The sequence below is a fragment of the Psittacula echo genome (assembly GCF_963264785.1).
Source record: "Psittacula echo genome assembly, chromosome: 17".
Lineage (NCBI taxonomy): Eukaryota > Metazoa > Chordata > Aves > Psittaciformes > Psittacidae > Psittacula > Psittacula echo.
The window spans coordinates 3,983,415-4,008,690 of NC_137753.1; the positions used below are offsets into that span (position 1 = coordinate 3,983,415).

The 25,276-nt window shown below is 40.7% G+C and overlaps 1 protein-coding gene across 1 annotated transcript in view; it reads right to left on the reverse strand.

Annotated features, from left to right (window-relative positions):
• PEX14 (peroxisomal biogenesis factor 14) overlaps window positions 1–25,276 on the reverse strand; it is a 76,463-nt gene that overhangs the window by 43,304 nt on the left and 7,883 nt on the right. The window lies entirely within an intron of this gene.

The following is a 25,276-nucleotide window of genomic DNA, read 5'->3' on the forward strand; positions in this document are numbered from 1 at the left end:
GCACAGCGCTTTGACGTTACAGCCAAGGTCCCTCATTCCTAATTTCCCTCCCTTTTGCGTTAATGGGGAAGGTAAACCCAGCCTTATTTATTGTTATGCTCAAAGCTGCAGGGTTTCCAATGACACAATCTAAGCTACTTTACCAGTTACCAACACTAGAAAAAATAAACCATCACATTTAAAATACTCTGGCAAATGCCCACTTTCTACCATCTCAAGAAAGAAAAAACCCCAAACTCAATCAATTAATAAAAACATTAAATATCACCTCCATCAGTGAAAGTTCCACACAGAATTTGGTAACAGAGTTCCATGTGGAAAACAGAATTAAAAGCCACCAGGAGCACAGCCCATAAGAGCTCTCATAGATTTCCTAATCCTGGGAACCCTCTGTAGGTTATTACTAAACAGCGTTTGTTGATAGACTGAGACTTTGAGATGACCTGTGATGTAAAGGTTGGGTCTGAATTATACGTTGCAAGGGACAGTATTTTGTCTTTCTGAGTGGATCTGTATCTGTTTAAATGCAACACTTCTTTTCATTAAGCAGAGGCGGCACAGGCCATGAACTATGCACAGCCAGTTTACATTACATGTGCGGAAGCAATCAACGCGGGCAATATACATGACGTATGTAAAAGAAGTTGGAATTAATTTTTTTCCAGTGTATTAAAAAATAATAATATGGCCGTATCAACAAACACTCAACCTATTTCAGCCAGAGCAGAAGGCCACAGCTATAGGGCAAATGGAACTGATCAATATATTAGCCTACAGCAACACCCCCTCATTGTAAAGCTGTGTGTTTGCAAGGCTCAGAAGATTAAATTGTCTGTGAAAGGTTTCTGCACTCCTACTCTAAAGGAGATACCCAGAATCCTGTTAACAAGCATCAGGCTAAAGCCAACTTACGTTTTAACAAGGGCTGACTTAAAAGCCTGGCACTGCAATGAACAGGAAACCCCCTTCAAACAGAAATGCTGCATTTTAGTAAGAAATCAGTGCTCTGCCAGGACCGACTTGACAAATATGGTTATCGGTGGCACACGGAAATAGTTGCAAAGCAGCTGTTAATCAGGGAAACACATCATAGAACGCTGATGCTAGCACTCAGGAAAAAATGCAAAGGGCTAATTATGAAGCTATATATCTCACTAAAGAGGCACGGTTCCCTGAGATTCCAGGCAGAGCTCTCTCACGATTGGGGATCCTGGGACACTGTGTACACAAGTCTCCTCCTCCCAGGACAAACCTTTTCCCAATACAGTGTTCCGAGCCCCAGAATTCCTGCGATATTTGTATTTCACAGAAACTGATTGTTATTTCTAAAGAAATCATCTGCAGGTCGGGCAAGAGAGAGGAAACACTTTAAAGCTCCTATGATTTCACTGACATTTTTATGAAACCATACAGAACCCCAGGAATTATTTCTGCTGTGAGAGGACCCGGAAACATACAAAGTTTGGCAGACCTCAAAGTCGTATTGAGAAAAGTTTAAAAATGCAGTAACAACAATAAATAAAAAAACCTCATGTGAAACAGAGCAAAGGAAAAAATACAATTTAAAGCAAAATTCACAGGAGTCAGAATGAGAAAAGAACAAAGGCAAGAAACAAGCTTCAAACCATGTTTGAGATTAAGAACTGGGAACTAAAGGAATAGAGAATAGTAACAAAAAAACCCCAAACAAACCCAAAACCAACGGTAACACAAGCAAAAAAGGAAAAATCCCAGATGCTCAGAAACTCTGCCAACTGAGAGTTCTACAAATGACATCTAACTCAAAACCATCAAAGTTAAGAGCGATGAGATAAAAAGTAAGGAACCAAACTCCGTCCGCGGGTTTCTCCCTAACACTGAGAGGACAGGGCTCCTGCAGGAGTCAGGGCTGAGGGCTCGGGCAGGTGAATTTCTGTTCAGCACTCGGAGGGAAGCGCCAGGGCAGCGAGAGAGGAAGCGTCTGGGGCCGGCGGGGCGGCAGCAGCCCGGCAGCGCGGAGCCACTGCTCCCCCTAGCCGAGAGCGGGCGGACGGGAGGAGAGGAGAAGGGAGAGAGAGGGGAAAGGGGAGAGAGGGGAGAAAGGAGAGGGGAGGCAGGCGCCGCGCTGGGGAGAGGAGAGGGGAGAAGAAAAGGGGAGAGGGGAGAAGGAAGAGGGGAGGAGAGGGGAGCTGAGGGGAGGCAGACCTCACCAGCCGGCGAAGCCCAAATTAAGTGTTTTCACTCAGTGGAAATGAAATGTTTTGCAAGATGAAACAGAAAGAAAATTGAGGTTTTAGGTAATTACTAGTTGGCATTTACATATCACAGGCTGGTTCAACACCTATTCATTTTCCTCTTTTATTTTCAATTTTTTAAAATTGCTCATTAAAATGAACACATGACAGGAACGGGGGGAAAAATTACTCTTCCTCTTTTTCCTGAGGACTACAAAATCCAGATCTACTTTAAATACATTTATCTATAATTATCACATACAAAAAAGCCTTACTTCATTTACATTAATAGGGTGACCAAAAAAAATATGATAAAAGCCAGAAAACTCCCAGGCAAGCTGTCTTTGTGTCAGCTTGTTGTGCCTGCTTGGTTCCAGGGCCAGCCCCCGCGGAGCCAGGACCCTGCCACTCCCCACGTGTGCTGGGATGCACAGGACGGCAGAGCTGAAAAGGCTCCAATGCACACCAGTATCCCGTTCCATCCATCTCACCCATGGGTTTAGCTAAAGCCTGCTTTCAGATGCTTTCCTTCCCTTCAACACACGTTTCCCTCATTTCTTCCAGTATTCTCACTACAAAGTGACTCCATATAGTCCCTGTTCTCAACTTCTTTGTTCCAGGAGGCACTTCACACTTCCTCCAGCTGTTCACACAGCCCTGACCTTTCCACCTTCTTTATTCACACAGAACAAGTCTTTCCTCACATAACCTACCATTTCCAGGGATCCTGATCAGCAGCTCCAGTCAGACTTACACGCTCTCCTGGCTCGGTGGCCTCTCCATTCAGATTCCCATTGCTCAGTCAAATACCTATTTCCTATGCAAAGCCCTTAATTTTCCTGGTCCTTCAGCTTTTTTTAATTTTAACCTTGTGAAGTCTTATTTAACCCCACGATGCATTCTAGAATACAATTTGTATGAAAAATGCTATATAAAATAAAGTTTTATTGTATCATATGTTAAGGACATAAAACATCCCTGATAGAAGTGTACAGGGGCTGACATGATAGACTAATATATTTTAAGGTCTATTGTGTAAATATGTATTTAGGGAATTCTAAAGCATGGTATTATTGACCCAAGTCTCTCTTAAAACACATTGATATATGGAGTAAAAGCCCTTATGAAAAGTAGCAACTTCGTCTGTGTAGTAGTCACCTTTCAAAGTGAAATATCTCTGCCATCTTCAGTTTTTTTCTGATTCGATTTAAAACAGAGTGGACATCTTGACAAAATTCCTCGCTTTTGAAGAGGAATAATATTCAAGTAATACTTACATATATAAAGGTAAAAAAGAACAAGAAACTTCTACACATGCTGTGAAAGAAACGTACAATAACTGTTTATACACAGAGAAAACGTGCTATGTATTTTTTATTCTAGAAAGAAATACACCTCCTAGTGAGATTTCATAATACCAGGTTTAATACAATACAAAATGTTACGAGGAAGTAATAAATGTTGGAAAAACATAACAAATATGAGCACAAGAGCAAACTAAACATATTAAACTGATAATGCAGCCGTAATAAATTTTAACCAATGAGTAGCACGAGCTTTTCTTCTAGAGTTCAAACATTTTAACTTTGTCTTGAAAAGACTTAATCTCATTTTCAGAGGAAAAATAAACTTTTCAAGCTCCCTGTTTGTACTTCTGCTAAGCTGAAGTTGCAAGCTCCCTATAATCACTAGTACCACCAAAGAAGGTATTGCAGTAAGATGTACAAGGTGGGGGGGTGAGGTGCGAGAGGATAATGTTTGCAATCCAACTGGCAGCAAATTATTTGAAGCTCTGTTTACATGAAACCAGCAATAACCTCAGTGCTGAATGTACTGGATCACTGTGGGTAATATGTGGACTAGAAGGTCAGCGTCTCATGCAAGGAGGCAAGGTATCTAGCTTCCAAGAGTGGGTGAAGCTAATGTGCCATGGTGAGGTTAACAAACTGGTCCAAGGGACCCAAGAAAGATGATAGAGAGAAGGTGAAGAGTACAAACTTATCAAACAGAATCTGATTTTTAGAACTTTTCTTGCCAATTTATGCATCTTGCTTCTCTCTTCTTACAGGAGGAAGCTTAGGGATTACTGAGGCTCTGTGCTGTAAAATTAATGCAAGTGTCAAGCTGTTGAGCTGAATCACTCCAAAAGAATGTAATGAGTCAGTGTCCAAGATGCTCACTACAGCAGAACTAAGATCATTCCGTGGCTTCACAACTTAAAAAAATGCATGATACAGCTTTCAGGGGGGTGGATGGCAGCACCTCCAACTCTTACCTTTTCACTCCTCTCTCTATATTGCCATTACTAAAGAGCTCAAATACAGCAGGTTTTGAAAGGAACCTCTTTTACCCTATTATCTTCACATGTGCAGAACGTAAAAACCAATGAAGCTGTAATTTATTACATTTTCATTCTTCTAACCACAGAGTAGACAAGGATTGCTGGAGGTTCATTCACATGCAAGGGAGCTTTAAGATGACGTAAGGATAGGAAGTCCATGTCACATCTAACAATTGTGCCTGAGTATTTAAATGTACTATTGAATGGTAGACTCCAGAAGGCTAAATCAGTGAAAGAGATGCACCAGAACAGGATCATTGTTCAGATTTACTTAGATCCTTCTAATTCCACAGTGAAGGGACCGGAAAATACTGGTAATACAATGGTTCAGATTTAGTGCAAGAGGATCAAAAGTAGAACCCATCTGTGGAAGATGCTATAAAGATGTTTTAGAATGAAATGACTCAAATAGGCAGGAAAAAAATCAGCAAGCTATTATTCCTCAAACCTGCTATTTCAAGAACCCCATTTAACAGAATTCTTAATCCATAGGAAATGTAGACTAGAAAATGAATGTTTTCCTTGCAGCAATAAACCTCCGAACAATTAGGGGTGAAGTCAGGGGGCTATGATGGCATTATGACAAGGAAGAGCTGAATGACAGAATGAATAAGGAGATACTGGAGGAAAACTACTTGGATCACCAGACTCTTAACAAACAAAAGGTTTTATGTTGAAAACGTTGAAGAAGCTGGAAATTGTGACAGGTGTGTAATAAATCATGCAAACCACAGCAGATGAAGCAATAGTGAAAGGAGAAGGACTTAAAACACTGGAAGACCTCTATGTAAATTTAGTATTTTACTTAGAACTATTTGGGACAAGAATCATCCTTTTCCTCTGTATTTGCACAGTGCCTGGTGCTGGTCTGCAACTGGCCTCCTACCCATTTGTTACAACACAAATAATAATAAAGCCTGAGCAGACCATGCACTTTGTTCCTGCTGTTAATTGCCCCATTAAGGGAAAAACTAAGTAAGGGGCAAGAAATGTGATTGGCCAGAGCTGCCTGGTCTACGGGGACTGCAAGTGGAATAATTTTATAGATTGGAAAGCAGCTGCGTCCTTTGTCTTTGTCCAGTTCTCAACAGAAAGAAGCTCACATCACACAATTTCTCCTTCATATATAGGAACTTGCATGAACAGCCTCAAAAGCAATGGAGCCTTGCTGTCAACTCTTCAGATGCTTCCTTTACAATAGGAGTGAAACACAATATAAGGGCAAACACGAGGAACATTTCCGCTGTAGCTGTCCGTACCATAAATATTCTGCAAACAACGGGTCCACCTCCTTTTCCCCTGGGGTCAATTTGGCATTTTTCATGGATGTTACATTCACTACTTAAAGAAACAAAGCATATAGGTGTCATAACAAATTCAGGATGCTGCTCAACCAATACAGCACTGTATGTACCAAAAAATGACCTGTACTGATCAACAACTATCTCTTAGAACACTTGAGTAAGAGCACACCAGCCTAAAATGAGTTAAAATGTCCAAGAGAATTAGTTCTACAGAGAATTATAGCAGGGTGCTCTTCCCTAGTTTCTACACAGAAATTTGGGTCCAAACCAAGAGATCTACAAAATCAGAGAAGGTTCAACGTGGCACTTATACTGTTTGTGTTTTCCTTAAACCTTGGCACAGCCAGTACATGTCAGGGATTATTATAATTATATTCTGTATGTGCTGAAAAATTAATAAACAATTACTCACTTCAGAAAAAAAAAAAAAAAAAAAAAAGGAAAGCAGCCATTTCTGTGACAAATGCTGCAGAAAGCATTAACAACCCCTCTGAAATCTGGGTCCATACCACAGCTAGGGCTTAACACCAGTGTAAGAGTGGCCATTGCCGTTATAGAGAACCAGCACAACTCAAAGCTTGAGTTGCTACTCTGCACTTTCCTCAAGACTCTGCACCTGATCCATAGGAGCTGCAAGGCATTTTTCTATCTTTGTAACAGAAGAAAGTAGATTCAGTCTTTAATGCTGCTTTGGCCCAAGTACAGGCTGTTCAGTCAAGCCACAAAGTCCAAATTTGAGAGGAAGCATTTGAAATACACTACTTTCACTCCTGCTAGGCCAAAAAGGGCTTCCACACTGCTCTTGTGGCTGAAAGCTAAGGGTTATCTCTAATGTGGTCGGAAGTCAAGCTCAGCTTCCCAGGAAACCATGGGAATGGTAAAAAATACATGCTTTCCTGAATAAATAGGTGAGACAGCAAAGGCCTGGGACCTTGATAAATTCTCACTGGAATTTATTTGCAGCCTAAATCTCGACTAAAAGCTGACATTCAATTCATCCCTAAAATATTGGCAAGTTCTTTATTAGCTTCTTTGAGAATCCAGAGGGAACTCAAGTGCAGTTGCACTCAAAGGCTTCCAATTTTCTTTAAAAAAATTAAATAAACTTAAATAAATCCCACATATCCCTTTTTAAGCAGACCCATGCTACTCAGTCTTCTTCCCACCTTAAATCAATGGTAACCCAATTCAAATGCCTTACAGCTCTGTCTGAGAACTAGTGGAGAGATCAACGCTTTTTATCTTAAGGATTATGGATCACTACTTGGCGAACATACCCAGCAGCCCATTAGAACCACCACAAAGGGCACAGTTTCTCCTTCCACCCCTCAGACTCGAGAAAGCAGCATATAAAACTTCACCCTTTCACGTTGTAGTTCTTAGCCTGCCTGCCTTGTTTCATACTCTAAACATACCAAGATTTATTAACCTTTACAGTAAAAACAAATAAAATGATGATGAAGTAAAAACACAGTGATGTAAGGGCTGCAGCTAGCACCGTTTATCTGTGGAAATCCAATTAGTGCTCAAGTGGCAGAGATACCTGGAAAAGTGCTCACAATCAAATCAAAAAAAGATACAAAAACATTAACCTCATGGCTAAAAACTCCACATTTAAACATTAAAGTAATAAAGGTGCTTTTATTGAGTATTTTCTATATTTCATTAGGTCCCAAATTGATGAGGAGCCCTAGAGATGCATTTCCTGGGCTTTTGGATCCTTAGACCAAACGCTTCACTTTGTTGTTGTTGTTGTAAAGCAAAAAAAGGAGTGCTTCTTGCCAGAATGACAAACTTCTTTCTGCAGTAGCAACTACAGCAACAATTGCTTATGCAGGAAATGCTGAGAAGCCTATGAAGATATTCTTAGATCTGACACATTTATTCTGTACTCACCATGATGTGAGCAGAAATGTTGTCTGAATTACCTCTGCATGTAAGATTATCTCGATTTACCTTCATTGCTGTGCTCTACCAGAAATTCTTCTCTCAAGGCCATTGCCTCATGTCCCTCAGCTGGGAAAGTGACCATATTGATGAGACAGTTGCTAGAAAGACAAGTACCCACTCTAGACCGTGATGGTCTCGGAAAAGAAGATAGGAACTGAATAAATTATGAGATTAGTCAAGCCCCTAGCAGTCGGTGCCCTCAGATTAGGTCTGTTTAAAAGACTTACAGAAAAAGCACACAGGACAATGTCCCTGCTCTATCCTTTGAATGTGTGTTGTCAGCATTAAATTCACTTAAATTTATTAAAAGAGGAATCAGGAGAGAATCACTGTCAATGACCATAAGACCAAACTTCTGAGTCACAATTTTCTTCATCTCTGTAAAACCACCAAAGAGAGACAATACTTCTTCATAGGTTTGGGAACGTAATAGAACTTTACCCATTGGTCTGCTTATAGCAAAATGTTGCAATTGCTTCTGGTATCAGTTTATGCATGCTGCTCTTAAGCTTTACGCAGAGGAGTTGAATATATGCCTTCAGAATAGAATATATTATATGCAAAATAAAATGCACTTAAATTCCATTTCAAGGTGAATTAACTGAGTTAAACAAAGAAGACTTCCTTAAACGGAAAGTATATATTTATATTTATATTTACACTTATATTTCAGAAAGAATTTTTATTTTTTATTTTGTCCACCTATTTTTCATAATCCAAAAGTCTTTCCTACCTTTTCAAGATTTCCTGACAGATCACTCTCAGGAATGTTATCTAACGCTAATCCTTTACTTCCTCCTTTTTGTCATCTAAATCCACTATTCAGAAATAAATTTAAGATTTAAGAATATCATCCTCAGATTATACTGGGTGCCAGAAAAATAGTTAATTCCCGATTGTGCTGTTTCACTGGGCTGCTATGCACACTCGTGTTCTGAAGTCACTGGCCCTATATGTGGTATTCTTGTGCTGCAGAGAATATTCATGAATTAGCTTTTAGATGCCAAAGAGTCCAACCTGTCTTAAGGGAGCAATTTCTACATCTCTTTAACTTTTGTGCTTGGTATGTAGCAAATTATAAAGGGGAATGTGATACCTAGAATTTGCACACGCAATGTAAATTGTTGAAAATAAAAAAATAAGGGGAAAAATATTCCTACAGCAAACAGATTCAACACCTCTGTCCCCTGTAATCAACAGGGATGAGTACTGGGTAAGAATCAGTGGTGAGAGACCTCCTCCTCCTGTCTGGAGTATAGAGTCCTGGTTTATTATTCTGCATTTGCATGTGGCAGCAAATGTGTAAATGTTTTAATAATACAAAAATCCCAATAGAGTGGAGGAGGAGGATATGAAAGAAAGAAATACAAGGACATTTACTTTCTTGAGAGTGAGATAGAAAGGAAAACAGAGAAAGAAGATGACACGATAAGGGACAAAGCAAGCTTTCTGGGGCATATCTGGAAAAAGCTAGAAGAGAAATCATTAGGAAGTCCATAGTGCATCTACAGTGATACAGTGCGGATCAATTCATTTAACACTGCCCTGTACATTTACAGAAAAGTACTTTTGATATAATAAAGGCTCATAAACACACAGAAATTGGGTTAGACCTGTTTCGAATTCCTGCCAAACAATGGTTCAGAAAAATGAAGCTCTATTTTAATTAGCTCGACTCAAGAGTGATTTGATAACAGCAGATGCTGTCTGGATGCTTTCAGCTTGATGGGCTCCACATACATGAACTTAAGAGTGGCTTTGATGCAATTAGATCTCTCTCTCTCCTTTAACATGTGTTAAGCTGAACCAATGGCTTGTGTCTATTAAACATCTGGAACTAGAAGGATATTGACACTCTTCCTCATTCTTCTCCAAATGAGTCGAGCTAAAGTGACGAGAAGGTGGCTTGTTTGGGCTCACCCATGCAGTTTCAGCAACTAGAGTACAGAAAGGAAGGGCACCAATATACTACCCACAATGTAATATTAAGGTCTACGCATTAGATCTGTTTCTACCACAAACCACATTTCCTGACATGTAATTTTTACAGGCTTGGTTAGTGCCAGTCAAAAAACCTGTCCTATCAATTGCTGCTTCAATGTGTGTCATTTTCTGTAAAAACAAGGACTCAATAATAATTCCATGCATCTGTTTCAGTCCTGTATTCCCAGGAGATATCACATACACACACTGTACCATTAGAGTAGCTCCCATCCAGCTGTGGTACAGCCTTCTCATCTACTGTCCACCATTTTCTTTTAGAAACAACTTCTCTCATTCCTGGAAATATCTGTGCATTGACACCCCAGAGAACCCTCTGCCTTTTGAAAGTGATCTACCCACCTCACTCTAAGCCATAAAGTACAGGCATTTGCTAAAGGACACATGCAACATAAGAGCTGCTTTAATGCATCAGGGACAAGGCTAATAGGAGGTCTTGATTTGTTAATTATCTGTCAGTTTGTCACAGCTGGGCTGCAAGAAGTGGGTGAGGGGGAATCTTTCTGCTTGGTTCTTTCTCTAAATGCTGAATTAGGCTGTCAAAACCTTCATCCCACCACAAGAGGCTGTGAAAAGAAGAGCCAGACTATCCTTTTCTTCCTCCTTTTCCCAGCAGGATATGCTGTTTCAGATGTCCTACCCTCCCATCATGTCTCCGGAAATGTATATGGCACATATAAAATGACCTTCACACCATCACACCATGCCAGTTTAGTCAAGGGACATTAGCGGACCTGAGCATGATAAATCAGAGAGGAAATCCCAGTGCCAGGGGAGCACGCAGGAGGCATTTATTCCACAACGAGCCCTAAAGTTCCTACCTGCTTGAATCAGCAGTTTCAGAGCAGGGTTTTGGAAGGCAGAAAGCTTGGCCCCTGTGAGAGTAGGCAGATAGATATACATGGAGTTAGAGAGATAAAGAGGTGGAGTAATGGCAAGATTCCCTTTCTCCTTACCTCTCTGCCCCATGTAATCCTCTAAATAGGGGAAAAGTTCAGGCTGTGAAATGGGATAAAGCATGGAATACCCCCATGGAGACAAAGCTAGAAGAGCAGAAATCAGGCTGTGATATAGCAGTAGAATTTACTATAAATGCTTACGCCTCTTAAATACAGCTAAATGTGGCCGTTAAGCCATGAGAGCCTAGGGAGATCCCCACCCACTCCTCTGTTTTCCCTGCAGGCCACATCCAGAGCATCCCATCACTCAAGTCCTCTCCTCAACAGGCCCTGGATTATGAAAAATCCCCTGCAGGAGCTTCCCACATGCAACAGACACACCCCTGTTCTACCACCGGCGATGCTTCTGCCTTTCAGGTGTGGGAGGCTCAAAATTTATTCTATGTACACAGGGGTACTGCCTGCTTGAGATGGGAAAACTGAGGGCTCTGGCTTTGTACAAGTGATCAGAAGCTATAAAGTCACCTTGAACTGGAAAAAATGACCATGAGCATTCCCCTAATCCACTGCAACATAAAAAAATAGGTGTCTCAAGTTAACATTGGTTTAGTTTACACTCACGACAGCCAAGGAGCACATACATACACTCAGTCAAATTCTCAAGGCAATTTTCTTCCATGGACCATCTCCTGTAGTTTGATGAAACTGGTGCTTTTCGGCATTTGACCCAGATTCCTTTGAAACTAGCATTTAATTTTCTAGGGTGAGCCACCTACCAGTGTACAGCATGTCAGCTCTAAGGGCAGAATAAGAGCTACGGTTTCCTCGCCTCATTATTTAGCCCTGAACACTAAAACAAACCATACATTTTTGTACAGACAGTCCCACCTTCCCCAGATGGGGCCTACTGAGAACTCCACTGGGGACAAAAAAAGCCTCTTTATCTTGTAAAGTAAAGTTAATAGATTTGTTTCAGGCAACATTTGCAGAGCTTATCCCTGGAAAATAAAGTTTACTAAAACTTTATGCAAGCTTTGACTCCCTTTTACACTCATCTGTTGGCGTTGCTCATCTCATACTCTTCAGCTGAGATGGCAGCGAGTTCTTTCAGGAAAATGAGAGTTACTGGAATAAATGCTAACTCTACAAACGAGGAGGAACAGAACTCCTAATAGCAATTACAAGTAGAAAGCTGTTTACTGGCTAGTTACTTTGTGACTTCCTTTGAAGCCTTTTGCACCCCTTTGGGGGTTATAACCTAAGCCTGAGAAATGCTGCTTTAAGGAACTTAACTATAAAGAGACATAGCACTGGTGATGACAATGTGATGACATAGCACTGTTCCCCACCCCACACCTACATAGGAGCTCAGGAGCAATTTCCCAGCAGGTCCTGGTGGCCTCAGCCCCTTTGCCTTCAAAAGCTCTGCCCTACAGTGATACAGACTCATGGGTGTTGAGATGATGCTTGAGATAAAGACCCAGTAGCATCGATAATACAACCAATGCAGCAGTCAGCATTAATTATTCCAAACTACTATAGGGCAAGGCCTGTGCCTCTTAAAACATCTGCCTCTCAATCTTCTGGTCTTTAATAAAATCACCCTCCCAGCCATAGGGTGTTACTGGAATTATACATACGCATGTGCATGCAAAAACATAAACGCAGGAGGAGAGATTCAGGTCCTCATTAAAAAATGGAATAAATAAGAATTCACCACGGAATTCTGCCAGAGTCTGATTTCCAGATCTGGTTTTGCTGCATTCTTGCCCACAGCCTGCAGAGTTCTGGGTGCCTCCCTATCCTTCTCCAGCTGCACAGTCCTCTTCAAATTCAGACTTCTTGCACCTATAATTACTAGGTGCCCTGTGCCAGGCTCCTTTAATTAACCAACCCAACTCTTCTCCCTTTGGGATCAGACTAAGCTCTTTTTTATTAGATCCATCATTAGTTCCGTCAGTATCTAGGCCTAAGCAGGATACCTTACACCACTTTGTAAGTGGGACTGTGGGGTGCAAATGACCTCCAAAGCACCTGCCTGCGGAAGAGCCAAAGAAAGCAAAGCTCGAAACCAAGGAGAAATGGCATGAGTGGTCGATACAGCACCTTTCAAACTTAATTACATCAGCAAAATTGACGCAGCTCAAAATCCTCAGGAAAACATCTCGCACAAGGGGGACCGTGGCGTGCCAGTTAGGTGCTGCTACAGTGCTGAAGGTGCTTCAATCCAAAGAGCAGTGAGACAAGAACAGAATAAACCCCCTTAACTTGTCATTACACCAGAGACAACCTTGTGGTTTTCAGCGCCTCAAGAAAGAGCCAAGCATTCCTGGAGAGCATGATTTCCCAAAGCCTCACTCTCTCCAACCGACACCTAGGATGGAGTCTGAATTACAGGTCCATGCAATGCCCTCTAAGAAGAGGATTCCCATTCCACTCTTTGTACTTAAGACTTATGTTTCTGTCTCCCAGGAGAAGTAGTGGATTAGAGTCCACAGACTATCCAAGCAGTTCTTCCTATCCCACATAGTATCTCAGAACGTCTTTCAGGCAGTTTCTGTAGCATTTATTGGTATTTCACCCTTAGCCAAGGCATTTTCCTTCTATAAAGCTGCTTCATTTAATTTCTAGACAAACTGCACCACAATGCAAAAAAAAAAGAAATGGCAAAATGCACACTGGCCTTGTCTGGACCACAGGATACTCTGAATGCATGTGTTCATGCATGTGGTGGAGAGAGAATGGGAGCTGAAAAGCAAAAGAGCTGGCTAATGTCCTGGGATTTCGTAGGACAGGCGGTCACTCCAGTCATACTGCTTGACTTCCCTAGAGAGTTTTCTCAAGGAGAAACCAGCCATCGATCTTGGGACACACAACTTCCAGGACCGTTCCTTATCTCAGAACAGCTTCTGCCACGAATTCCTGAATGCGCTTTAATGTTTAAATTATTAAATGCATTAATGTATTTACATTATTCAAGTCTTATGTGCATTTTTCTAAGATAATTTATGTATAAGAGCTTGAATGTCCATGACTGTTAATGTCTACAACCCTTCCTGTTCATTATTGATTCTGGAAGGGAAAAAAAAAAAAGGCAGTGTTTTAATGCCTTATTTTTAATGTATTAAGAGTCTGAATAAGTGCATTCTCTTTTTTCTTTTGTAATTTCATAATTTAAGTAGTGCATTTATTAAACTGACACAGTATGAATTGTGGTGAAGTCTGGCACAGGTCCATGCTGCCAACGCAGCCCAACCGACCATCATGCTACTCTGCAAATCAAGTACAAGCTCAGCTCCTCTTACGCCAGCTTTTACTCCCTACCTGAAATCAGAGGGGACAGAAATTACAAAGAAGTCTCTTTAAAATACATTTTCTTTGCTATTTACATGACTTTTCTCTGTTGTCTCCATTTTAAGTCAGCATAAGTATACTTATACTTTAAATGCAAGTTTTCTTATACTATTGATGAACTGGTTTAATGCAAACTTTTTTCTTCTATGAGCTCTGACACAAATATACTACAGTTAACAATTTTTTACGGTACCTTTTAAAGCCCCAAGCTCTTAAAAAATCTCAACTGAATATAATCCTGTTGTTTCTACACCACAATTGCGTACATCATAAACCCAAAAATCTACCCACACCTTAATGTGAACATTATATACAGGAATCAGGTCACCTCCACTGTTGAACTACAGTCACTTCTAGAGCAGAACGCAACAGCTATTCTGCAGTAGCTGGCCATCTTGCATGTCAGTTTGGGACAAGAATGCTATAATAGGCAACAGAAACTGCAAAGAAATTCAGCTAACACACAATAGAGCTACCTCCACTCACTCCACCCACACGTTAAGTGGTGTTGTATGGACATGCACTTTATATATAAATTATGCGTAAATGCCTTAGATGTTTATAGCCAAAAATACTACTTTCAAAGTCCAGTTTTTACTGCCAGACAAATCCACTGCCAGCTGAGCCTGCACAGAGCAACAGTGACACCCGATGGCTTCCAGCTTAACCTTCGGACACGCATTCCCTGCGAGAAGAATCCAGGGGCTCCATTTCCTCTGTCAGTAAGGTAGCCCCAACTCAAATCACCTATCAGAGCAACTCATCAAGAAGCTGAGCTGCAAAGAGATAAAACTTGCTGTACGTAGGCACTGTATGTAATTATGAGTGTGTGCATAAGTTTCACAGTACATTCTGCATAATTACAGCCTTGCCTGGCACAGTTGCCAGTGCGAGCATGAACACACACGCACACACATAATGTATGCACAATATTGTGCATATGGACTTGGGAAAAGACAGAGAACAGTGAAAGTTGCTGGCTGTTGTTTTAAGAGCTGACTCTGCCATTTCTAAGGTTAAGTTTGTGTTTTTTTGCTACTCATTACCATTCTTTAACTGTTACAATTTATATCAGCATATAATGTTAAATAATTACAGGGAGCGGAGCTCACTCTAGCGAGGATATAAATGCGCTGTGGGATTCTACAGATTTAAACAAATAACACTCACAGCAGGGGGTGAGCAGATGAATTAGCATTAATATCCTGCCTGGGAGATCCCAGTGCAGTGTTATGGCTTAAATACAGATCTTTTCTCTAACAGTCAATATGACAGCTACTAGCAATACAGCCCAGCACATTCACTAGTCAATATAGCAACTGCAGCTAAAAGAATGCCCTTGTAATAATCCATACAGCAGCCAGTTGAAATAAATAACTTCCCTTTAACAGTCTATATTGCAGCCAACTGCATTAAAACCTTCCCTTTTAAGGTCTATACAATAGTCAGCTAAATGGAAAAATTGGCATCCTTCTTGGCAGCTTCAGAGGGAAGTCAAGCATTGAATGCGCTAGAGACCAAATTCTCTTCTCATCTCTTGGGGAACCAGGGGGGTCCCTTCCATGTCATGCCGGTGGGGAATCCTGCAACGCTGCTATCACAGCTTGCAGTTTCAGTTTTTTGAGAAGAGGATTTCAGCTTCCAAAGCCATCGCTTCACTACCTTTCACAAGCAAATACGTTCACTTTAAAAAATAAAGACCAAAACCTATTTCTTTCCTAATCAGAATAACAAAACAGGTAAACCACAGCTGTCCAGGAGGAGCCAGCACATGTATCCATAGCTCCTCAGATTGAAGGCAGTACGTTTCTTTTAGCACTTCTACCACTAGAGAGAGAGATACCCCATCTCAGTCTAAAAGCAGAACTCAAACTTGAATTCTCTGTGTCAAATCAGTAGCTACCTTTTTGCCCTCTAACAAGAAGCAACAGGCTGAGGTAGGGTAGGAGTCCCTTGGACTATACCACAGCACTTCATTTTGCAATAGAAATTGCCAAAGACCATAATATAAATCATGATAGAAACGGTTACAAAGCATCCAAATCTGAAAACTGAACTGGAGGAAAATCCATGACCACAATGACTTCTGCCATAAGGCCACTACACACAGTTTGATATCTACGGTGAAATTGTGTTTTCACATACACAGATTTTATACTGGTATAGCTCTGCTCTGTGATGGAGTGCCTGAAAATTAACTGACCTGCAAAACAAACTGGTAGAACTTCAACAAATTAAAACAGTGCTTCTTAAGGCAAATTAGAAAGTAAACCACAAAAAACTCATAAAGCACTTAATACTGAGCTTACAGTTTACAAACTGTTGTACAAGCAGTAATAAATCTCTAGAAAATGAAATGTGTAGAAATTTTCATATTTTCCATACTGCTAAGAGATTTTATTGATAGGGAATTCTGCCACTAAAATACTACATTTGCTAGCTGCTTACAGAAGAAAGGAAATAGATGACAATTTTGTTAGAAATTGGAATGATAAAGCAGGAATGGCATTTATTCTTTAAAACTCCACAAATGAAAAACATCTGCTTGCTTTCTTTTTAAGAAACCTGTCCCTTTGGGTATATATTAAAAATCATAAACATAAACCAGGGGCCTGAAATCCCACCAGATGTTTGGCACCTGGAGACTTTTCAAGGAATTGATCAAGGAAAAAAAAAGTATTTTTCAGGTAAGAGGAAAAAATTATCTCAAAAATCTTTCACACTGTCAATGCTTTAATTTATTTTATCTCCGATTTTAAGGGCAGGCTGCAGCTACAAACACATTCCAGCTTATAGCCTCCCAAATTAAAAATAAATACACACCACCCCTACTCCACAAGTCATGGTTTGAAGCTTTGACCATATTTTGCAAAATGACAGTTATTAAAAACAACAAACATGCATCACAGTGAGTCATCTGGTTTCCAACTTCTGAGTCAAAAGGGGCTGATTCCACACAAACTGAAACCTGGCTCTCTGACTACTTGCATGTTTAACGATTTGTATCTCTGCACCACAGCTTCAGAACAGGATGTGGAAGAAAAGAATGAAAGGGAGATGGGAGAAAGGGGAGGGGAGGGGAAGAGAAAAAACACTTCTTTACTGGTCCCAGTGTCACTGCAAATAAAGACCATGTCAAGATTTAAACCATAATAATGGAAAGGCTATAAGGTCCCTGCTATAATGTTTCCTCTGATATTCCCTTTCATAAATGCTCTCTTTATGTTGCATGCTTTGCAATAATACATGTAATGTTTGTGAACTAGCCCCGCTGGGGAAGCTGTATCATAGGAAGCTTCACTGAATGCAACATTAGAGGCTAGACAATTCATTTACCAGTTCCTCAACTTTAGTTAGCTGCACCTATTTTCTTCAAGAGAATGCAGCAAACATGAGGCGACAAGTAACCTAAAGCTACCTCCAAATATGTTTAGCTGGAAACAGATCTGTATGTAGCAAGCCATGGACACGTAGTACAGAGTTACCTCTTCTGCCACTGCAGTAAATTCCTTTCTGGGTAAGACTAAAAGCCTCTCCCCAGGTCCTACATGTATAAGCAAGAACCCCAAACTTGTTCAGAGCTATGCCAATCGGATCAATAGCATCCTCAGCTTCCTTTTGGCAGAGACAATGAAGAACATCAGTGCCAAGAGTATCTGCACAAAGGATCCGGGCCAGCACCAGAGCTGTGAGCCTCCTGATGTCAGTGCTTACACACATGCATGGGCACTGCCTGCAACACCTTTCATTTCACATGTGTACAGCAAGACCCATTCACTTCAAGTAACACACTAAGCTGCACAGAGCTGAGCTTTGCCTTCCCAGAAGGAATGACCTTCAGCAGCTTAAGGCACCTGCATGCCTAGCAAAGAAGGGACCACCACCTCTGTAAGAATTTAGGGTGAGACTGGAATCCCATGGGGCTTTAGTACTGCATTTCCCAACTGACCTAATACCACTGCTTTGAAGCATATTGGGCGCTTGGTAGCTGACCACTGGAGTGAGAACTAAATCCATCTTTACAGGATTGTGGCAACTTGATGTTGAGAAAAGGGTTGTCAAAAAATACAGTGTCAGGGGGGCTTGTCTCAGTCTTGACTGTAATTCTCAATCACTGCACAGAAAGTATTTATATCCTGTTGGCAGCATGTGTAACCAATGCGACTCTTCATGTCAGAGCTGTCAATTATGGGCTTGACTTATGAGGAAAGATTAAATGAGCTAAATATGTAGAGCTTGGCTAAGAGACTAGGATGGGGGTGGGGGAAAGCAGAAATTATGTGATAACTGTCTGCAAACATCTGAAGGGTGCAGATGCTTAAGGAGGAAAGGAACCACTTAGGGTGGCACACAAAACAAACAGGAGAAGCAAGATGGAAAGAAGACACAGGAAATTCTCACTGTACAGCAGGGAAACTCCACTGCAGCAAGATGTACTCTGCTGTACAATGGTATCCCAAGGAATAACAACCATCATGCAGGTCACTCAGATGCTTGACAAAGGAGGAAGTTGACAGCAGAGGAAAATCCTGCTCTGACCCAAAGATAAAACAGATAATGTAAAAAAGCGGGGCACATTGTGGGGCTGATGATATGAAGCTCCCTCTCTTGCTTCTGTCCAGCTATAAAATCCTTCTACTAAAAAAAAAAAAAAAAGCATATTTTCATTGTTACTTTTCCAGAAATGCAATTGTCAAAATAGCCATGGTGTGCCATGGGATCACAACTGGGAAAAGGACATGGGCTACACAAGCAGAAGAGCTATGTAAAAAATAAACCAAAACAAAACCAACCCCAAACTATTAAGATGCTTGGAAGGATTTGCAATGTAAGTGACAAAGAAATACAAGAAACATGAAAAGCAGGGAAAGTCTGAAGTAAGTTGGTTAGGAACTCCAAATCCAGAAATTATACCACCTCTCAAGTTCCTAAATTTGGCAAATCCTGGTGCTGAAAGTGCTAAGGATGTACTCCCCCATCAAAGTTGGGGAAAATTTGTTCAAGTTATCACATGTAGGCAGTTGTAATCTTGTAAGAATCACTAGCTGTCATTAGACTCTTTTGATTGCAGTAACAATGACACAGGCATCATCTGGGTATCGGCAAAAAAGTCCAACTGCTCAGTGGTATGAGAGATAGGAGAAGAATTAAGAATCTGTAGTAAACACTTTCCAGATTAGGAATTTAATAATGTGGAGTCAAGAGACACTCCAAAGAACAAGTCTCCTCCATAAAGTTATTTCAAGAAGCTAAAAAGGCAGAGACTCCTGTGAAGTTCTTAAGCTGGTCCCTTCTCTCCTTAAGCAGAAAGAACTGTGGGCAATTGCTGCCCTCTACAAGTTGTTCTGCACATAGCATATTTTCCACACACATGTAGCTGAAATGATACTGTTCTCTCACCTTGATCCCACACCCCATAATTACCAAGATGCACACTGTGCAGGCATCCCTTTGCTGTGCCACTGTCACTGGTTTGAAATTCATAGGACCCTTTCCAAGGGATGTGCTGGGATGCACACAGCAAAGTGCTCCCAATCTTACTGAGCAGGCAAAGAGCTGGGCTGCCAACTCATGCAGAGCAGCCAGCTGACAGCAAAGCAGGCCATGACCTGTAAAAAAGAATTTGAAGGTGTAGCATGTTTAGACCCCCAAAACATCATATGAACATAGTTAAACCCATTTTTCTCAAGGGGAAAATATCAAGTAGCTTTAAGTATTTCCCAACTGTGTGTCAGCGTTCTTGGTTGGTTTTTTTTCCAATGTCACAAAGTGCTTACCTTCAGTGAGAGATCTGGGATCTCTGGGAGTCAAATCACACCTAACATTAAAAAGATTCTAACCTGACTCCTAGTACTTTAATTTCTTTGCAGGTTTTGTAAAGAACAACTTAAGAGTATTACAATTACTTAAAAACCATCCTAAAAGTCTTCTGACCTGTAATGTTGGTTGCCTGAAAAGCAAGTAGGGACTGCTTTCACAACTCGCTTCTGCACAGATACTCACCACAGTGTTAGTAATAGAAAATGATGGTACCAATCCTAGTTGTTATGCTGCCTCACCCAGTTGTTTAACCTGTAAACTCTCAGGAACAGACAAAGCCATTATCACATTTTGCACAGCCTGAAAGGGTCTTAACCTGCTTTGGCCTGTAACTCCTGCAAGCTTTTAGCTTTCATACATTGTTGTATAATACTACAACAGAATTTATATCCCAAACTATGATAGTCCACCCTCTTTTAAAACTGGGATTTAAGGAAATCCCCCAAAAAAACCCTGTCTCATTGACCTCAGATAGGCAATTTAACTTGACGTGACAGTGTTCCTTTAATTACTACTAAGCGTATTTGCATTGTGCATCATATTTGTCTAAATCAACAGAGTAAAGGGACTGACAGATTAAGCGAGCATATTTTGCATGAACAACAAATGAAGTCAATGAACACACAGAGCTAACAGACAAAAACAGGAAAAAACCCTAATAATCTCAAACTTATCAAAAGGTCAAACACAAGAGGGGTCTGTTTCAGTAAATTAGAGAATTCCAAAGGAATACAGCAAACCAAAGGATGTTCTGTGAAGCAGTCACATAACTCTGGCTCCCTCTTCATGGCCCAATAAAATCGAAATCTGCACAGCAATTGCCCTCCACAGCCTGATGGAATTATTGCCCAGCACTGGGAATCCACAGCAACACATCCAGGGCCTCCCCTGCCCAACTGCAGCTTTATCACACCACTAGGGTTACTGCCTGCACGGGAGGTCACAAAGCTGAGTCTCTCTTTCCCTCCTGCTGACAGTGGTAAATTATCCTGACTGATGTTTCACTGGGGGCTATAAGTTAGTTGCCTACTGACTCTGGCTGTCTGGAAACCCCTCTGGATGGATTTACTTTTAGAGAATCATTCAGTGTAGGCCACCACTCTGAACAAACCCAGTGTGGCAGACAGAAGATTTGTACAGTAAACAGGTATAAATCTCATCTTAAACAACAAAGGCTGGCAAAATGGAAAGCAAAAGCGTGTTGGGGAGTGTCCCTCCAGTAGACTCCAGTCCCTCATGTCATTTCTGGAAACAAAAGTCCTTCTGAAAAAAGTCACATTTTTCTACAAATCTAGAGCAGGACCTTTGAACTTTAAAAGAAAGGAAAAGGATACTATGGTATCCCTTGCCTAACAATGTGCTCCTGAAAAGAAAGTATGAGCTTTTCAGTGAAAATACTGTTGTCTTCATTTCAAACAACAATTTCAGGCAAAGCAGAATCTTTAAAAAATTCTCATGTATCTTGTTTTCTGTAGGTTTTGATAGGGGAGAAAGAGCATTTACTGTTTCATGAGAAGTAGAGGGAAATGGATTCTCAATGTGCCCAAAGGCTTATTCATAAAAAGTGGATTCTGAGTACTCTAAGTAACATTAGTTAGTTACAGTACTAACATTAACTAACATTAGTCCCAACAAGCTCTCTCAAATCTGACAACACAGTTCTGTAACCTTTCCTCATTCCCACTCATGGTTTGTTCACATGGTTAAAGACCACGGTGTTGATATCGTTTAGGCTCCATCAACTTCTAATTACAGCAGTTAGAGCTAAAAGTAGTGAAACTTAAAATCTCAATTGCTAAGCTCCTTTCTCAGAAACCTAAATGAAATTCTCTTTAACCACAGGCTACTTACAAGGAAGCTTAACAGAATAGATAAGGTTTAAAAGGAGGCAATGAAACAGAAAGGATCTAGTAATTCTATTGTCTGTCACTGAATGCTAAGCACCCAAATCCAAGCAGCTGAGAAAAGGGTAACTAACTGCCCAGTTTCAATTTCAGAAGTTTTATCCATCATAAGCACACATCACAAACCTCACTGGTTTACTTCCAAGGAAACTTAGCAACTGAACACAAAAAACTTAGGGGAATTAAATATACCCAGAACCAAGCCCCAATCACAGCTTCAATTTGAGATCTCAACTGATGGTTCAGGAAAGCAAAGATACATACAAAACTGAATGTGTTCAGGGTGGATATACTGACTGATGTGACTTTGTGCCTGTGGATACACATTGGATATAGAAATGTCAAGTGTCTTTTCTGCTCTCCATTTTTTCATTATCCCTCAATCACCAGAAAATTACTCAAAACCAGGAAAAGGATGAACTACGGAAGTAGCAGTATACCACAATCACTTTAAAAAATATGTATGACATGTGCAAGACCAGAGGCTTTTCCAAAGAAATAAAAGAGGCAGAATGAAGGCCCTGAAATAGAAATTATCTCATTTACCAGCCCAACAGACTAGGCCTTACACCAACTTGCTGGATGAACATGGCCAAACAGTTAACCTGAATCTCAATCAGCTTTTCTAGCAAATGAAGATAACATGGACATGTTCTCTAAACACAATAATGAATGTGTGCAGTGTACCCTATGATGTGTGCACAAAAAGGGGTATAATAAGTATTCTGGCCAGTATCATGACCCTTACAATTTTGAAGATAAGTTTAACAAAGGGTGGGGAAAGCTACGAGGGCTCCAGCACATCCCAACAAACTCTACACTAAATGCTATAGAGGTAGCGGTAATTCCTGTTACCTTGTACCTTTGGACAATGTGTTAGAAAGGGAATAAAATGTCCATATTTCAGTGCTAACTGCTATCACCTGCAGCAAAAAACAGAAAGAAACAGCACATGCTAAACATAAAAGAAGAAAAGTTAAACAATCTTGCAAAAGAAATATCCTGGTCTTTATACCATGACCCAGGGATTTCGTAACTTAGTGAGAAACCAAGAGAGTGTTTTACATTTATAACCAGTACTTTCATATTTACAATTTGTACATCTTTCAGATACCAAGCACCAGCAAGGGAATGAGCATGTTTTGTGGCAAGAAGAGAAAAGAAAAAAAACAAACAACAAACAAGCAGCATGTGGAAAGGCCTCACTTACAAGCTCTGCTTCCTTAGGTTCTTCCTACAACCCAGGCTCATCATAGAGGCTCTCATGTATACAACCTTCAGAGCTGCAATTTGAACTGCAGCACATTTGGCAGAAAGCACAGGCCAATGGCAAACATACTCAAGCTCTTGATAACGTCTCGAAAGCAGCACAATATGGTTAAAAAAGCTAAAAGATGCTGCTAGGGAGAGTCAAAGCAAGCGAAAAAGAGAAATAAAAAAGATGACATAACTACACTAGAGAGAGAAACTAGACTGAAGAAACAAAGATTCAAGAAAAAAGGGGAATTTCAAATGCTTTAATCTCACAGAAAGGGGATTTGTCCTTTGTAGTTACGCCTTTTGCACAACCCAGGACTTTGAGTGGCTGCAAAAAGACAAACCTATTCCAATTCCACAAGTGTTGAGAGGCTTATCAGAGGTGGCTGCACATACAAGCAGAAAGGGATGCAGCAGTGTTCATTGATAAGCTGGACTCAAGGAGAAGCTGATCCTGCACTGACGATGACAAACGTGGCTGTAAACAGCAGCAGAGCGAGATGCTGACACTCTGCTAACACAAGGTTACACTTCCCACTATGGAGCTACACGGCAAATTTTAATGGGGCAAGACCGACAGCCAGGGAAATGAGTGTCCGCTCTCTGCTGCAAAAATTACAGCTTTCCCCATCCCCCTCCAACTCATTCTCCACTGTCAGTGCTGTTACACAATGACCTCTTATTAGGGAGTGTTTTTCAGTTAGGACAGTTTATTGTAAGGACACTGGATAACTCAAGGGATTAATAGCATGGACACTGAGTCCCTTATCTCCCTTTTGGTAGTTCAAAACATCAGAAGTGGACTGAAGAAAACGCAATTAGGAGTGTGACATTAGTTTTGAGGGCTCTGTTCTGAAGGCCTCAGTTAAGGCCATAAACCTTAGTAAGGTATTCTCTGAAGACCCAAAATGCTGGACACAATATGGTGTGTCAGACTACATCTGCTATATGATCTTGTAGAACACTGAAGTCCTCCTACAAACAGCTAGAAATCATTGCTTCTCCTGGATTCCTGTTGAAAGCAGCAGACTGTAGGGGTAACAGAGGACAAGGAAGATGGTGCCTCGGAGCACAGAGCAGAAGGTATTAGCACCTGGCAGAATACAGTGTCCATTAGAATCACAAATACAACACAAAATCAGTTTGAACCTATAATGGCATCTGCTGATATGACACAAGATGCTTAATTCTATTGCTGTCTTATTCTTGTGTGTAACACCACCTGTATGTTCTGACCAGGTTTCAGTCTTGTAAAGCACTGAGTACTTTCAGTCACCAATTAAGTCAAAAAAGGTGAAAAGGTACAGAGCAGAAGTTGGCCATTAGACTCTTTTCTCCCTCCTCTGGATTCTCTAAGTCATCTTCAACTCCTTTGCACCAGATTTGAAGTCAGCAATGATAAGCTGGAGCAAATGTCTTCCCATACAGAGCCATTTGCTGGATTCATGCCACAGTTTGTTCTGGTGTTTCCATAAACATTTTTATAGCATGATCCCATGTGCCCACAAGTCTGCTTCATGGACTGACATCTACTGCATGCATTAGAAGGCAGCATGCATGATCCTGGCTACAGAGAAGCCACAGTAGTGTGGTGGAAGTTAGGTCATCTGGCTCACAGAACTGAACTGCTCATTTAATAAGGCTTCTACACATACTCAGCTGGAAGTAATAATGATTCCTAAGCAAACGTGACAAAGACTGTGAGAGTTTAATATATGAAAAGAAAAAATAAGGAGAAAACCTCCACCTTTCAAAGGGCTTTAATTAGCTCACACACTAGACTCACCATTGTGAGAACAAAGTTTATGTTGGAGTTCTTTAAATGTATAAATATTTTTATGTGGTAGAAATATACACATATAAAGAAAGATACACAACTGCTATGTGCTTCCTCTGAGCAATTCTTCAGTTGCACATACAGTAAGAAATTAATTAAATCAAAGGTAATGTTAGAATCTGCCTTGAGAAAGAGAACAAACTGTTGACCATTACAGGGTGTGATGATCTTCTGCCTGCTATGACCTTCCTAAGGTGGAGGGGAACAAACCCAAAAAAACCAAACCACAAAATCCATCAAAAAGCACATGGTGTTAATAATAACTCTAGTTAATCTCACGTACAGATGTCTATGGGATGGCGTAGTGTTACTAAAGAGGTTTTCACTGCAGAGCTTAACACATCTCACAAACATCCCTTTCATTAGGTACATTTTACTGACCCTTCCCAGGTCACA